The sequence below is a fragment of the Mustela nigripes genome, chromosome 5, assembly GCF_022355385.1.
Source record: "Mustela nigripes isolate SB6536 chromosome 5, MUSNIG.SB6536, whole genome shotgun sequence".
NCBI classification, from domain to species: Eukaryota; Metazoa; Chordata; class Mammalia; order Carnivora; family Mustelidae; genus Mustela; species Mustela nigripes.
In genome coordinates this window covers 5,284,953-5,302,396 of record NC_081561.1, presented here as the reverse complement: position 1 = coordinate 5,302,396, position 17,444 = coordinate 5,284,953, and the positions used below count along the sequence as shown (strand labels likewise).

The 17,444-nt window shown below is 41.7% G+C and overlaps 1 non-coding gene across 1 annotated transcript; it reads right to left on the bottom strand.

Annotated features, from left to right (window-relative positions):
* Nucleotides 1-5,356: 5,356 nt before the first annotated feature.
* On the bottom strand, nucleotides 5,357-5,494 carry LOC132018890 (small nucleolar RNA SNORA8). Its single transcript, XR_009404661.1, has one exon. It is a non-coding gene; the product is annotated as a small nucleolar RNA SNORA8 (small nucleolar RNA).
* Nucleotides 5,495-17,444: the final 11,950 nt, after the last annotated feature.

Here is a 17,444-nt window from a genome sequence, read left to right as displayed (position 1 = left end):
ACCACCATCACCATCATCACCATAACCATCATCACCACCACCACCATCACCATCATCACCATAACCATCATCACCACCACCACCATCACCATCATCCTTACCATCTCTATGATCATCACCATCACCAACATCACCATCATTGTCACCATCATATTTTGAAACCAGTGCTCTAGAGAAAACTTTTCTAAAATTTCTTCCCTTAAAGTGCTGTTGCTCTTCTCCTTGCTTGGAATATCCTGCCCCCTCCTCCACTTTGTGAGCTGGTCTTTAAGGCAATTTCCAAATTTTGCCACCTTTATGACATTTTTTTGGATCAACCTAGTCACTAATGGTGACTTTTGCTCTGAGGCAGATTTACAGTGAAATCCACCTAGTCACTAATGGTGACTTTTGCTCTGAGGCAGATTTACAGTGAAATCCAAAGGCTTCAGTGTTCTTTGACCCCTTCTGAAGTACTCACAGTCATGCTTTTGTAAAATTTGCAGGAGTAAGGTGTTTTAACCACAATTAGTTAAGACCACTCATGTGACATGGTTTTGGAGTGTCCAGTAGCAGTTTGGGATCCAGATGAGGGGCAAATGAGTTGGGGACACAACTTCTCTCAATTTAATGGCATATGTTTAGGTGGTGTGCAATGGCTTGCATATTCTATCTAAGGTATTATAAGATGTCTGGTGTTAGAATGGCTTCTAGGATGTTACTGTGGCCCATTCTGTCCACTCAGCCAGTGGTGTGACAGGAAGGTACAAGGCCAGCATCAGCAGCACCCCATGAATGTGTCCTATGGTGCTGTGATGGACAGCTCTCACATAGCTCCCAGAGATCCTGCCTCCTGATGTTTAGGCTATAAGGAGAAGAAAATTTTATTCTAAACTACTAGGTCTGGGGCATCTGGGTAGTTCAGTTGGTTAAGCAACTGCCTTCAGCCCAGGTCATGATCCTGGGGTCCTTGGATCGAGCCTCGTGTTGGGCTCCCTGCTCAGCAGGGAGTCAGCTTCTCTCCCTCTCCCTCTGTCCCTCCCTTCTGCTTGTGCGCACTCTCTCTCTCCTAAACTAATAAATAAATAAATGTTTAAACTACTAGGGGCCCTAATAATTAAACTGACAAAAAACATATTAACAGGAGAAAAGACAACAGTTTATTTACATGTGTAGTCCTCATTCATAAGGGAGAAACTCAGTGATTAGTGACTCACAGGGGTGATTAGTGGTTAGAACTCGGGCTTAAACATCATCTTAACAAAGAACAATAAATCTGTAGAGAAGAGCAAGACAAAGGAAATGGGATAAACCCTTTTAGAGGTCTCAAACCTGAGAAGGTAAATGTGCAGGGAAAACTAACAGAAGAGAGTATTGTTTTCATACATTTCCTCCGGTGCTGACTGAGCTGATGTCAATCCAGAGTCTAAGAGTTGTCCTCTTCCTGGTGAAGAGAAGACACTTACGCAGATGGAAATTTATGTTGTGCTTCTAACCAGATAGGCAGAGGGCAGAGAGCTTTTTTCTATGTCTACTAATTCTTAATTTTCTTTAGCTCAAAATAATCTTCATGCCAAAGTGACATATTTTGATGCCCTCCAGTTTTGTGTAATCCCTTTCCTTGAGTGTGGGTAGACTCCAAGGCTTCCTTCCTACGGATTCGTGATACGATGTCACGCCCATGTTAGGTCTTCTGTTGGCACTCTCTGGCTCTCTGTCTTAGCTGACATTCTGAAGAAGCCAGATGCCATGTTGTGAGATGTTCTGAAGGAAGAGGCTCATGGGGAAAGGAAGATTTTTCTTTTATGGTGATTATGTGAACTAGAATTTATTAGCTTCCTGTACTTGTAGGCACAAACCTATAATACAACTTTTGCAGCTGTTATGTGAAAGAAACTGAGTGGGGGTTTTCCAAAATTGTCCCTCTCTACCACCCTATAATGAAGGATAATTGGAAGGAAGGCAAGCAGGGACAAGCCCCCCCCCCCCCCCGCCTTTAAAGGAAACCATCCTTAAAAGGATCTTATACCATCCTGGAAGGAACCGTCCGCCCCTTTCCCATGTGATAGGTAGATGACAAAAACCTATGTTGGGTGACAGGCTCATGGAGGGTTAATCAGGTTAAAACAGCCTGCCAACAAGCCCATAAAAACCCCTAGATTTAGAAACACTGGTGGGAACCCTCTCAGGTCCCCTCCCTCTTGGGGAGCTTTGTACTATCTCTTTGCTCTCTCTTAGTAAACTTTCTTTGCTGCCCACCACTCTGTCTGGTCTACCTTTTCATTCTTTGAAGCAGTGTGACTAAGAACCACGGGCCTAAAGGAAAAATCCTGTAACACCTGCAATTATGCAAGTTTCAGCCCCCATGCAACTGAGATTTTCCTCCCAACTTTTTACTGGTTTTGTCTTTAGCGAACATTTTGATGTTTTGCTTTTCATTAATTTCTTGCATAATTTTGATTTTTGAAATATTGAATTAAAATAGTATTTATCTTGATTGCTCAGGTTTTTTTGATGCTCCTTAAACTTTGTGCCCAAAACAAGTGCCCATATCACTTACCTGAGTCCTGACCCTGCTTGTTGGAAGTGGTGAGAAAGTAATCTGAGATACATTTCTTTCCTCAGCAGTACTTCCTGACTCCTTAAGTTAAGGTTGAATTTAATATGGATTTGAAAAAAATGTTTAATATATTTTTATGTAGCATATTTTACATAATATATAAATACATGTATATTGAAAATATTTTATCTCAAAACCATATTAAAGTAAACCTTAACCATAAATATATTGCCATATATCTGCATATACAGAGTATCATTGAAAAGTTATCCAAGGGGCACCTGGGTGGCTCAGTCAGTTAGGCGTCTGACTTCCGGCTCGGGTCATGATCTCAGGTCCTAAGACCGAGTCCCATGTCGGGCTCCATGATCAGCAGGGAGTCTGCTGCTTCTTTCTCTGCCCCTCACCCTGCTTCTGCTCTCTCTGTCAAAGAAATAAATAAATAATATTAAAAAGAAAAGAAAAGTTATCCAAAAAACCTGTAATAGAGCATGCTACAGGGGAAGCAAAATGGCAAAAACAGGAAGAAACTTGCCTTAGAAATTTTTTTTTTTTTTTGAAAGAGAAAGAGAGCATGAGAGGAGAAAGAGACTCCCAAGCGGACTCTACACCCACCTCAGAGCACAATTCGGGGATCCATCTCACAACCCTGAGACCACCACCTGGGCCAAAACCCAGAGTCAGACACTTAACCAACTGAGCCACCCAGGCACCCTGGGTTTTTCACTTTGTAAGGGAAAACTTCCCAAGATAAATGTATTGCTTTCCTTAATACAGAAGTGATACTTACTAGAGAATAATTAGGAAATACAGGTAAATTAGGAAACAGAAAGTTTAAACAGTCATAATCTCATCCCGCAATAATCCTATTAGTATCTCGGCATTTTTCTTTCTCTACGTGCCCGCTTTTCTACTCCTTCAGACCCGGCGTTCACTGCCTGCTTCTCTGGTATGCTTCTTAACTGTTTACTGCCCTGGTTGGGTCTTACTTGTTTTCAGATCTTTTCTCCATCGAGCACATCTCTGCTTGGAGCATAGGGATTGTGTCTAGCTGGTTTTTATAATTTTCCTGGAGTGTGAGATAGGAGGCTTGGTCTGCATAAGGAGGCTATTTCTGCAAATTATGTGATGTCCCCGAACCTTTCCTTCACCTGTAAAATGGAATAATGTTAATGCCTACTTAAAGAAGATAATCCACGCAAATTGCTTTCAATGATTGGTTTCTAATATGACTGTTATTAGCACAGTGCATTCACTCAATCAGCACACGTTTATTGCATGCCGATTGTGTGCCAGACATCCTTCTAGGTGGCAGGGACACAGCAGTCAACAAAACAATCACAAAACCTTGCCTTTGGGCAGCTCCCATTCTACTGTCTGGCTGGGAGTGGAGACCATATACAAAATATACAGTATATCTGGTGATGATAGGCGCTATAGGAAACATTTTTTACATGTGAGTACTCATTATACGTATTTACTGAATCATTTACTATTCCCTAGCCTTCTCTTCCCCCACTTTCTCTCTGTCCCAAGTCCTGCTTTCCCATGGTATTAAATAACACACATGGGGCTTCATGTGTGTTCAGTGTAGACCTGCAGGGGATCCCGGGCATAGGACTGATAAGGGCTGCAGCATGGAAAAATCAGGCCAGAGGTCATGCAACATGTGTGCCTCTGCCATCCGGAGACACCAGTACATGTTTTGACGTGAGTTTTCTTCCGGATGAGCACACGGTTGTACTCTGCAGTTTGCACTCAGTTGTGATCAATAGTTGCTGCTCCGTGAGAGTCAGGACAGTAAACAGTAACTCTGGCCCTGGGAGGGGGGAGGGGTTGGGAGGTGCTGGCCGGAGAGTTTTGACCATTTGGGTCGCCAAGCAGCGGCTCCTGTCCGGGAAGTTTCTCGCCCTGTGCTGCGACAGGTGTTGACCTGTCCTCTGCTTCTTTCCCAAGCCACTTGTGTTGCTTTTCCAAGCCCTTGGGAGCCGCAACTGGGACCTCACAAAATGGGTGGGGATATAGTAGACCCTATGGTAAGGCAAACATCTGTTGTCTATGAGCCCAAGCCTAAAGTAAATCAGAGTGGGAGGAACTGTGATTTTTTTTTTAAGGGAAAAAAGTAAAACTTAGAGCATATCCAACATGTAAGATAAATGTAAGGTGTTCTTGTTAGAAGATTTTAAATATGTGGAACTTATTACTACAATATTCCTATATCCAAGCATTAACTAGTGTTCACACAAATTTTACATCTTCATATTGTGTACTCATATTTAGTAATTTTATTATTCCATTATGATGATGGTGAAAATTCCACCACACAAATTGCTACAAACTGGCATTGGATTTGTCATCATTGTTGTTGTTGTTGTTGTTGTTTTAAGATTGCTTATTTATTTATTTATAAAGATTTTATTTATTTATTTATTTTTAAAGCCAATAAATTTTTATTTAAGGAGTTTTTTACATGTGATTCCTTCCACTGCCAGTCACTGCTTATCACCATAGTTCCTCCAAAGTTAGAATCATAATCTTCAAAACAGCCCTTTTAAAAAGAACTTGATCAATCCACAGTTGTCACTGTCTCTCCAAAGTTCTTTCAGGTGGGTTTCTTGCATCTCCATTTGAATACGGACATACTTTAAGAACTCCCCACCTATAATCTTTGGGATCCAATGTCTTTACTTCAGGGCCCTGTTTAGGGTCTGAGTTTGGATCTGCCTGGTTCTCAATTTCAAACACCCTAGAAAAGGAGAAGCATTACTTCCTCTTGAAAATTATCTCAAGCTGAGCAGTATGAAAAACCGTTAAGAATACTGTTTCAATAAAAATACCAGGTTTAACATGCACGAAGCCAAGAAAACCAACGACGCCAGATACTGAGTTTCTATTGCACTGTCCTTTGAACACCCAGCAGGAATGAGCTGCTGAGGGCAGATACCATGCAGTGCGATAAGATTTTATTTATTTATTAGAGAGTGTGTGCATGCCTGCACGCATGAGTGGGGGAGGGGAGGGAGAGGAGGAGGGAAGTGGGGTGTGGGGGAGATCCAGAGGGAGAAGCCGACTCCTCCACTGAGCAGGGAGCCAGGATCCATCCCAGGACCCTGGGATCATGACCTCAGCTGAAGGCAAATACTTAACCGACTGAGCCTCTCAGGCACACCCCCCCAACTTGTTTTAATAACTGCTAACTTTACATAGGTAAAGCCTAAAGTGATTAAAATTTGTAATTTTTCCCTTTGCCAAATATAAAGTTTCCTACAAGAGTCACAAAACACATCCATAAATCGCCCCCAGGGATTATCGTGTCCCGGCCCCCCACTCCCCGCCCCCAGGTAGGAGACTGTGGAGGTGACTGTGCACCACTTCCCAGCTGGGTCATCAAAGCCAGTGAGGGCTGTCCTTGAACCGCTTGCTTTAGGGAAGCCAGCCACCGTATGGTGAGAACATTCAGACAGCCCTGGGCAACAGCCAACGTCAATTTGCCCATCCTCTGGGCAAACCTCCTTGGAAATGGATCTAAGCCTTCAGATGATTGTAGCGGTGGCTGATATCTTCAGTGCAACCTCAGGAGAAACTGAGTCAGAACTACCCAACTAAACCACTCCCAAATTCCTAGCACTCAAAATTTGTGAAACAGTAAATGTTTATGGTTTTATGCTACTAAATGGAGGTAATTGTATTACACAGCAATAGATCGTTAATGTAGTCGATGTACATAAGTGTCTATAAACGCAGAAGAAATATCTAAAAAGACGCACGTGACAATGTGTTAAACCTGAAGGAGGTGGAGTATTAACAAGGAATTCCTGTTTATCTATATTGCTTATTTTTTCTTCAGATGAATATATGTATGTTTCAATTATATGATTAGAGATAAATTTAAAGGCAAAACTTTAAAGCAATCAAGATGTCCATTACTAGGTAAATGGAAAACTGTGGTATATCTATACAAAGGAATATTATTCAGCAAGTTCAAAAAAAGAGCTATCAAGCCACAACAGGACAGGAAGGAAACTAAATGAGAGAAGCTGATTTGAAAAGGCCACATACTGTATCATTCTGACACTATGGCATTATGGGAAGAGGCAAAACTATGGAGACAGTGAAGAGATTAGTGATTGCCAGGGTTTGGGGGAGGCGGGATGTATAAAGCAGGATTTTTAGGGCAGTGAAACTATTCTGTATGATACTGTAAGAGCAGCAAGATGTCATTATGCCTCTGTCCAACCCCATACAAAGTACAACACCAAAAGCGAAACTTAATGTCAGCTATGGCCTTGAAATGACAATAGTGTGGTAATACTGGCTTCCCGGGTATTACCAGTGTGCCACATTAATGCAAGATGTTAATATTACAGGAAAAAGCGGGGTGGGGCGCTATGGATATGTGGGAACTAACTACACTTTCCATTCAATATTTCTGTAAACCTAAAACTGATCTAAAAAATAAAGTCTAGGGATGCCTGGGTGGCTCAGTTAGTTAGGTGTCTGCTTTCAGCTCGGGTCATGATCCCAGACTCCTGGGACTGAGCCCCCCATCCAGCTCCCTCTTCAGCTCAGTGAGGAGCCTGTTTCTCCCCTTCCTTCACTCCTTCCCCTCCACTCCTGCTTTGTCTCTCACTCTCTCTTGAATAAGTAAAATATTTAAAAAAAATAAAGTCTATTATTTATTTTAAAAATACAACAAATTTTAAAAGATGAATAAAGACAAATATGCAAACACAGATATCACCTCTAATTTGCCAGAGGACAGATCAGGGCCAGCTGGCATGGCAACTTGTGTGAGCAAGGTAGGAAGAATAACTCATCTGTCACCCTTATTTCTATCCATTTTTTTTTCTTTTCTCTATCCAGCAGACAGAAGTTCAAAAACTTGGACTTTGGAATGGAGAATATTCTAAACCCCAGGTCCCTAATAGGCATGTATTGTTAAAACATGCCCCCAAAGCTAAAAGCAGATTGAGAAGGGACTCCTGTAAAGTTCCAGGAGATTCTGGGCCATGGGGAGTCCACCAGATCTGAAAGAATGTGGCTCTAAGCCTCACTGCAGAGTTTCAGACCACTAAGATAGGCAGCTCCCACTGGACCACTGCCTCCACTGAGCAGGTCACATTCCTTTTCTGGGAGGCAAAGTGTGACCAGCCAGTTCCTAGGAAGCAGATGGTAGTCCCTGGGTCAGGTTACCAACGTGCTGGTGTGAACAGAGATGAAGGGATTGTTAGGGTCTGGGGAAAGTGGGGCAGCTGGAGGGCACAGCCCTCCCACTGTTGGAAGGATACCAGGGGCGTGTTGCCTAGAGAAGCTGAGCCATCTGTAAAAGGCTTGATCTAGCCCTGGAAGGTGGCTCCCGCATCACCGTCCACGGTGGTACCCAGCATGAGATCTGGCGCAGTAACACAGTTGGGAGCCTTCTTGCTCATTCACCGAACAGATAGCATAGTGCTGGTGCTGGGGTACAGAGTGGAGCCAGCCCCAAGTTCTGGGATTGTTGGGGATTTTATTCTAGAGGGGTTCGGATCATGTTCACACGAATGTGAATGATGATGTTTGTTAAAAACAAAGTAAGGGGGAGGGGAAAGGAAGATAGGACAAGTAGAAGGTGCTGTGATGGGAAGGCATGGGGACTGGAAACAGGTGAATGTGGCTGCTGGGGAAGGACCTGGCTTTCCCTGGGGGTCCAGTGGAGCCATAGAGCCCAGCCTCAGCCATCTCCCACTGCACTATTGCATCATGGGACCAAGGCTTTGGTAGATGAAACGGGCCTCCCTGCCTTCTTAGATTATACCATTGTGAAGCAAGTCTAAGCCTACCACCCCCCTTATTCCATTTAAACAATGCTACTCAGGATAGCTTTGTATCGAAGGGGAAATCCCCACAGAGAGTCTTCCTGTGCCTCTTGGGAATGGAAGAGGAGAGATGGAAATGCCTTCGTTGGAGGGCTGGTTTGTAGCTAGCAGTTGGAGAGGCCATCCATCTCCATGGCCTCCTTGACCATGGAGATATCAGTGTCGCATGGTTCTTCCCAAGGTCCCTCCCATGCAACTTCCTCCTTCCATATCCCTCCCGGTGGCAGCAGGCTTTGGTTTGCCCCCATCCAGCAGTTACCTACTCATGGGGACTCACAGACTCTGAACGGTGCCGTGTCACCATAAGCACATGACTTCAGAAATCAACTGTTGGAGCCAGGAACTCATGTCCGTTTGCACAGAGAACCTGTGTTTTGTCCTGAGAGTCACCTGGGCTAGGGAGGTGGTGAACGCAGGTTTGGTTTTGTTTGCTTTGTTATGTTTTTAAAGAACCACCTTCAAATGGATGAACTTTCAATAGAAAAGGGTGAGCAGCTCAGAATAAACAAGACTTCTAACCCTTCCTGTTGTGCTGCCCCCTACCTCTGGCCATACTTACCTCAGGACTTTCTAAAACAGAGACTATAAATGAAATAAAACTGTGATGGGAGAAGAAAAACACAGAGAGGTCCTGAGATTGAGGAAAACTAAGTATTATCAGGAAATTAGAGCAATAGCTTTTTAAACCAGAAGAATAGGAAAAAAAAAAAAGAGCAAAATATCAGTACTCAAATCTTACTTTTATACAAAAGTATAAGAGTTAATTATCCAACAGTTGAGCGATACACATGTATAAAAGATCTCCATTTCCAGGGAGCTACAAATGTCACAACGTCCTCAATAATGGGATAAACATTCCGTTTCTGGGTGTTGCAGCTTTGAATAATGCTTATCTCTCCCAATGGTTTGTGTAAGACTTTGTGAGCAAGCTCATTTTCACGGTTTTCGGTGGGGGAGTTCTGTGAACCGTTGATGGTAAAAATATGGGCATGGTCCAGAAGAGTATGATGTTTCTTTCTGTGCGCACTTCTGGAGATGTCAATGGTCACAGGTCTGATTTTGTATTATCTTCTCAGGCTTCAGTTCTTGGACCGTGCAGATGTTGCGTTCAGACCCCATCCACCTCACCCCCACGTATGGCCTGGACCTGTCACACTTTCTCAGTACGTCTGACTCATGCACCGAGCACCGCATCCCTGAAATCCTGGGCATCTGCTATAGCCCTCAGCACCCCCGCAACCCCTCTGCAGGTGTCCAGCCCACACTCCCGCATCAGCTGCTTCCTACCACTTGGGTTCTGTTTTCTCTATTTTTGATTCCAAGGCTTTACAGTTCATTCTCCCAAGCTTGGTTATGTATTAAAAAGAAAGGGAGTATGTGGGTTTTTTTTTCCCTCCAACTTAAAACAATCAACTTTATGAGACAACATATGTAATGGGGATGTATGTGTGTTTTATTCAGGCTTTATCTATGCATTGGTAGCAGGAGAGGAGTCATGGTCATCATTCTTGTCCGCCATGTTGCTGGAACCCAAGTGTCCATGAACAGGTGAATAGATTAACAAAATACAGTATCTATACCCAGTGGGATATTGTTAGGGCACAGAAAGTTCTGACACATGCTACAACTTGTGTGAACCTTGAAAATAAGTTAAATGAGAGAAGCCAACCACAAAAGACCAAATACAAATTCCAAGATTCCATATATATGAAATACCCCAAGTAGGGAACTCCATAGAGACAGGAAGTAGATTGGTGGTTGTTTAGGACTGTGAGACTGGAGAGGGAGGAATGAGAGCTAAAGGGCCTAAGGTTTCTTTTTAAGATGGTAAGACATTGGGACACCTGGGTGGCTCAGTTGACTGGACGACTGCCTTCGGCTCAGGTCATGATCCTGGAGTCTTGGGATCGAGTCCCGCATTGGGCTCCCAGCTCCATGGGGAGTCTGCTACTCTTTCTGACCTTCTCTTCGCTCATGCTCTCTCTCACTGTCTCGCTCTCAAATAAATAAATAAAATCTTTAAAAGAAAAAAAAAGATGGTAAGACATTCTCACACTGACCATGGTGGTGATTGCCTGTATCTGTGACTATACTGAAAACCTTTGAATCATATACAATGGGTGAACTGTGTGATATGTAAATTACATCCAAATGGAGCTCTTTTTCTGAAAAGTGATTCTTCCCTTAAAGCTGGTTCTCTCAGCATAGTCAGAGAGCCCCACAGGCAAAGACAAGAGATGGATTTAGTCTGGATAAATCGGCACAGGCTGAGCAGGGGATTTTGACGGTATCCGATCAACACTCTTATCTTCTCTATAAATACACTACTGATACCCCTATCAGTAGTTTTTTTTTTAAAGCCTATTAAATCCTCTTCAGAAAAACTCTTTGCATTTGGATCAAAAGAATTTTTTATGACAATTGTCATCCCATGTATTCAAATTCTCTCCATTTCCCAGACTCCTATCCCAGGTTTATGGATATAATCTTGGATGTTCTTTTTCCCACATTTTTAACAGCTCCTTTCATTTGCTTTTACTGTTTTGAAAACATCTTTATTGACATATAATTCACGTACCATACAATTCATCCATTTAAAGTGTAAAATTCAATGTGTTTGTTTGGTATATTCGCAGATACATGCAACTATCACCATAGCCAGTTTTAGAATATTCTCATCAGGGCAACCCTTTTGGGTCCCCTCCCTCTTGGGGAAGCTTTGTACTCTCACTCAATAAACTTTACTATTGCTTGGTGAACTTTGCTTTGCTGCCCACCAAAAATGTATGTATGTATGTATGTATGTGTATGTATATACATACATTTTTGGTGGGCAGCAAAGCAAAGTTCACCAAGCAATAGTATGTATGTATGTATGTATGTATGTGTATACATGTATATATACATGTATACATGCATGTATATGTATGTATGTGTATACATGTATATATAAAATGTATGTATGTGTATACATGTATATATACATGTATACATACATGTATGTGTATGTATGTGTATACATGTATGTGTATACATGTATGTATACATGTATATATACATGTATACACATACATACATTTTTGGTGGGCAGCAAAGCAAAGTTCACATATGTATGTGTATATATATATATATATGTGTAAACATATATATGTAAACATTTTCATCACCTCACACACATACACACACAAACCCTTTACCCTTCTAATGAACACATGTTAAACCTATGTAAGCCTAGGAAGCTAAAAGTTTGGGGCACAACTAATATTCTGTCTTTATCTCATTTGTGTTACAACAAAATTAACCCTCTTAATTAAGAAAATTAACAAAATTAACCCTCTTAATTTTAGAGTTGTTTATTCTTTTATATTAAGGGCAACAATGAAATAAATATTCATGTAGTTGGGAAATCTACAGGCAGAGGTAGCAATGCAGCCAGAACTAAAATGTTGACTGAAAGTCAGGCCTACGTGGAAGACAGAGATGTTCATTGTCATATGTGGAAGGTGGTTTGTGGGTATTAGTGGACAATGAGAAAGTCTACATTAGGTAATAGTTGATACATGAAACAGAAAACTGCTTATCGATCATATTTGGGACAAAGGAGACAAAAAGCTGAAGCCTGAGGAATAAGTTTAAATCACAAAAAGGGAAGGATTGGGGGCTCCTGGGTGGCTCAGTTGGTTGAGCGTCTGCCTTTGGCTCAGGTCATGATTCCAGGGTCCTGGAACAGAGCCCCGCATTGGGTTTCCTGCTCAGCATGGAACCTGTTTCTCTCTCTCCCTCTGCCTGCCACTCTGCTTACTTGTGCTCCTCTATGTGTGTCAAATAAATAAATAAAATCTTAAAAAAAAATAGGATTGAAAGATTAAGAATGAATTAAATATTAAAGAGTTAAAAGTAAAATAATGCCCCCCACAATAAAGACCCTAATTCTGTTTTATTTAATGAAACTAAAAACTTAGGGCAAGAAGGACAGAATATTTAGTGGAAGAAATATTCCATTTAATAAAAGCTACAAGAAGTATACAATACCTACAGAAAAACTTAACAAAAAACATAAGCTCAAATTTGCATATTGAACGAAACTACATTTCTATTAAGAGACACAAAAGATGGGGCGCCTGGGTGGCTCAGTGGGTTAAAGCCTCTGCCTTCAGCTCAGGTCATGATCCCAGGGTCCTGGGATCAAGCCCCACATCGGGCTCTCTGCTCAGCAGGGAGCCTGCTTCCTCCCTTCTCTCTCTCTGCCTGCCTCTGACTGCTTGTGATCTGTTGGTCAAATAAATAAACAAAATCTTTAAAAAATCTTTAAAAAAAAAAAAAAAGAGAGACACAAAAGAATACATAAATAAATGAAAAGAAGGGCTCTGTCCATGAAGGGGAAGAGACAATAGTAGAGAGGTATTCATTCTTCCTAAAAGAATCCACAAATTTACTGGGACCCCAATAAAAATGAAAATTATTTTGGAGCACTATATACTAAAGTTTATATGAAAATAGCCAGGAAAATTCTGAGAAGAAAAAAAGAATGAGTAGGAAGTTGGTCCTAACACATGTTCAAGCAGATTTTAAAGCTATTTACTTAACAGATTGATTCTGACATGTGACTAAAAAGACATATCACTAAAACAGAACAGAGAGCCTAGAAATAAATGCAAATAACAATAGGAACTATGTGATGGAGGTGGTATTTGGCATCAGTGGAGAAAAGACAAATCATTTAATAACTACTACTGGTGGGGGGTGCCTGGATGGCATAGTCTGCTGAGCTTCTGGCTCTTGGTTTCGGCTTGGGTCCTGACTGGGGTCTTGGGATCAAGCCCCATATCGGGCTCCATGCTTGGCATTGGTTCTGCTTGGAATCCTCATTCTCCTCACCCTCTGACCCTCCCCCCTTACTCTTTCTCTAAAATGAATGAATAAGTATTTTTTTAAAAAATGTATAAAAAATTACTACTGGTAAAGGGAGTTGGCCATTTGGGAAGAAATAAAGCTCTTCCTTGATTCTAATTCTCAAAATAAATTCCAGAGAGATTTAAAATTTTAATGTCAAAATTGAAAGCAAAAGAGACTAGAAAAAAGCACAGTACAGGGGAAAAAAATCTTAGGTAGGAGAAGACCTGAGTTAAGGAAGAAACACAGATAAAAAGTCATACGTGAATTTACCTGCAAAGCATAAAAAGAAATTTGCTTGTATAAAAATCCATTATTTCTGGGGTGCCTGGTTGGCTCCGTCATTAAGCGTCTCCCTTCAGCTTAGGTCATGGTCCCTGGGTCCTGGGATCAAGCTCTGCATCGGGTTCCCCACTTAGCGGGAAGCCTGCTTCTCTCTCTCCCACTTCCCCTGCTCTGTTCCCTCTCTTGCTGTGTCTCTGTGTCAAATAAATAAATAAAATCTTACAAAAAAATCTATCATTTCTTCATGGATATATATATACACACACACACACACACACACACACACACACACAATATACATATATTGGGGTAGCTCTTTGCATCCTGATATAAAACAATCTCCAAGATACGAGGTTAAAAAGAAAACCAAGGGCGCCTGGGTGGCTCAGTTGGTTGGACGACTGCCTTCAGCTCAGGTCATGATCCTGGAGTCCCGGGATCGAGTCCCACATTGGGCTCCCAGCTCCATGGGGAGTCTGCTTCTCCCTCTGACCTCCTCGCTCATGTTCTCTCTCACTGTCTCTCTCTCAAATAAATAAATAAAATCTTTAAAAAAAAAAAAAAAAAGAAAAAAAAAAGAAAACCGAAGGTCCAGACTGTGTGAAAGGCAAGCTTCTATTGGTTCAATAAAGGGGGAGCAGTATGCTTGTTAAATGCATAGACCATTTCTGGAAGAAAACACCAGACGCTAGTAACACTGTTGCCTCTGGAGACAGGGATTAGCAGACCAGAGATCTTGCTTGCTTTTCATTGTTTACCCTTCTATCATTTTCCATTTCATCATGTGCTTTTATTACTTTTCCAATTAAAAGTAGTTAATAGAAAATCCAGGAAAACAAGTTGGAAGCATGACATTTTTACCTTAAAAAAATAAAGGAAATTAAAGCAGAAAGATAAAATGGAAAACAAACAGCAGACATTAGGCAATTTGATATACTCGAATAATGTGGCTATACAGAGCTGTAAAATCAAATATGTCATTGATAAAATAGGAAAAATAATAGCAGACTACAAAAGAGGAAGGGAAAAGATAACCTCTGGAGGCAAGCAAAGCCAAGAGTCGTCAGTGCGGTCTATAGGTTGGAAGTGGGTGCCCACTGAGTACCCCCAAAGGTACCTGAAGCTGAGCCAAGCACAGGATTTCAGAAGACCAAGAAGCAAAAAAGGCAAGGACAGAGGGTGTGCATGCTGTAGGGGTAGGACCAGGGTGTGTCAGAGAAGCTCCTTCAGGTCCACTCTCGTGAGTGCTGGTGCTGTGGTTTGGAGAATGATGACTGAGTGTGGGGTAAGAAGTAAAGGCTGTGCATTTGGAGCATCCTGTTCCCATGGAGACAGTGGGTATGGGCAGGTGGTTGGGGAAGTGGGTCTGGACCGACAGCTAGCAGCATCCAGGGAGCGTCCTCTGTCTCGCTGGGCAGAGCCTATTTTCATTAGTGACCCATGTGACAAAGACAAGTGGTGGCCCAAGTGGTCTCATTGAGCTCCAGCCATCTCCTCTCTCTAGGCAGAGAGAGCCCTAGGGACTCTGCAGAGAGGTGAAACCCTTAAGAAACAGACACTGGGTCTTGTGTGATTAGCAATAAAGGAGATGGAACTGTATTTGGAACCTGACAAGGAGGAGGGGGGTCGTATAAATAATTAAATGAAGAAAAGGAAGGAAGGATGTTGTCTAAAATGAGAGAAGTTTAAGCTCTAAAGCTAAGATCCCTTTGGGTCTTCCGTACTGGCCCCTTTGGTTCCAAAGTCAGGATGGAGGGTGGACAGGGAAGGAGGAGAGGGAGGGGAAGAGATCAGAAGGCCTTGAGCTCCCCCTCTAGGTTGGACAGAGCACAAGCCATGCTTGAGCAACTGTTACAGGATAGGACAGCCAACTTAATGTCTCCAAGGGTTCCTAGACTCTAGGGGAGAGGCTGGGGATTCCTGAAGTCAAAACTATTTTTATACAGCATTAAGACATGGTTTGCCTTTTTTCACTTCGAGAACATTTACACTGGTGTGCAAAAGCAATGGTGGGTAAAACCATGCCCATAACATTTAAGAATATCCTAGATAAACCAATCAAAATCAGAAATATCCAGTAAAATCTCAACCTTTAAGTACAGGGCTTTTGATAGTCTATGCGACAAAAAGGGAGTAATTATAAAGCACTTCTACTGCTAAGTTTGATGACTGCCTTGAAGGAAAGCATTTTAGGGATAGTGGGCTTGTGAGTTGAAGTAGCTGCTTTTCTCACAACACATTTTTACTTGAAAGAATGACCAATAAACTATGAACATACACGGGTATTTGGTAGACATTTTCTTGAGAAGCAGTAAAATGAGCTTCTGATTTCAAGGAAAACATCAGAAAGAATGTGTGGCCAGATTTAAAATTTGAACTTCAGAAGAAACAGAAATTCTGAAATCTGATTTTCCAAACAACAATGAGTGATGTTACAAAATCACATGTGGGTAAAAGATCCTTGCAAAATGCGAGATAAACCTAATTGTAATGTAACAGAGTATGAAAAGCTCATTAGTGGGGTGCCTGGGTGCCTCAGTGGGTTAAGCCTCTGCCTTCAGCTCAGGTCATGATTTCAGGGTCCTGGGATTGGGCCCCGCATCGGGCTCTCTGCTTAGCAGGGAGCCTGCTTTCCCCACCCCGCCCTCTGCCTGCCTCTCTGCCTCCTTGTGATCTCTGTCTGTCAAATAAATAAATAAAATCTTAAAAAAAAAAAGAAAAGAAAAGAAAAAAGAAAGCTCATTAGCAAGGTTTCAGATTCCACACTGTAACTACATGAAAGAAAGTACATCTAGTTGAGTTTTGGTGTAGTATCAAAGAAGAACGTCTAATTCATCCAAAGAGGCTATTAAAATCACTTTTTCCTCTTTCTTTCTTCCCTCCTTCCTCCCTTTTTTCCTTCCTTCCCTTCTTCCTATTTTTTCCTTCCTTCCTTCCTTCCTTCCTTTCTTTCTTTCTTTCTTTCTTTCTTTCTTTCTTTCTTTCTATTTCTTTCCTTATTTTCTTTCTATTTAAATTCAGTTAGCCAAGGTACACTATCCTCCTTCAACTATATATCAAGTTGAGGCTGGATTTTCTTCATATGCTTCAAGCAGAGTACATAGCACATATCACAACTGATTGAGTGCAGAGCTAGATAAGCAAACCCACTCTCTTCTCTTTAAGCCATCACTAAAAAGAGGTGTAAAATATACAAAACAGTGCTGCCTTTCTAATTTCTTTTTGTTTTTGAAAATACAGGGTTTTTCCACAAAAGAAGTTTTTTTAATGTTAACATGATTGTTTTCTTTAAATCAATCAATATTTTAGATTTTTCTGTTTTGATTTCTATTATGGTAAATATGGTCTAACCCACATAAACAAAAGCTCCTTCATGGTCTTCAAAAACAATAATGATGACAACAATAATAGTTACAATAAAGAGGCCCTTGGGACCAAAAACTTCAACTGCTGATTTGGGTGCGACACCATCTGGCAGGATCTGCATGGCTTTCAACTTTTCTAAAATTACCTTTTAGTAAGTCCCCTTGGATGCTTTCTCTCCAGCCCCCTGAACTGAAGCCACAATCTGGGCCTCTGAGTAGGTTCTGGCGTGGTAACCAGAGACCCACTTAGCTCAGGATCCCTTCCTCCTACTTCAAAGATCTCTGCCTGGATGGAGTAGAGGTGGAAAGAGGCAAGGTAGAATATATTCAGACCTGGGACGGCAGTTGGGTAAATAAAACCCTTTTAACTGAACCAAGGGGATTAAAAAGTGGAGTATACAGTGGAGACAGCATGGGGTCAGGTAGCATTTGAGGCAGATCTTGAGGGACATGTTGTATTTGGCCTTTCAATGTAACATGCAGAGATCTGGAACAATCTTAGACACC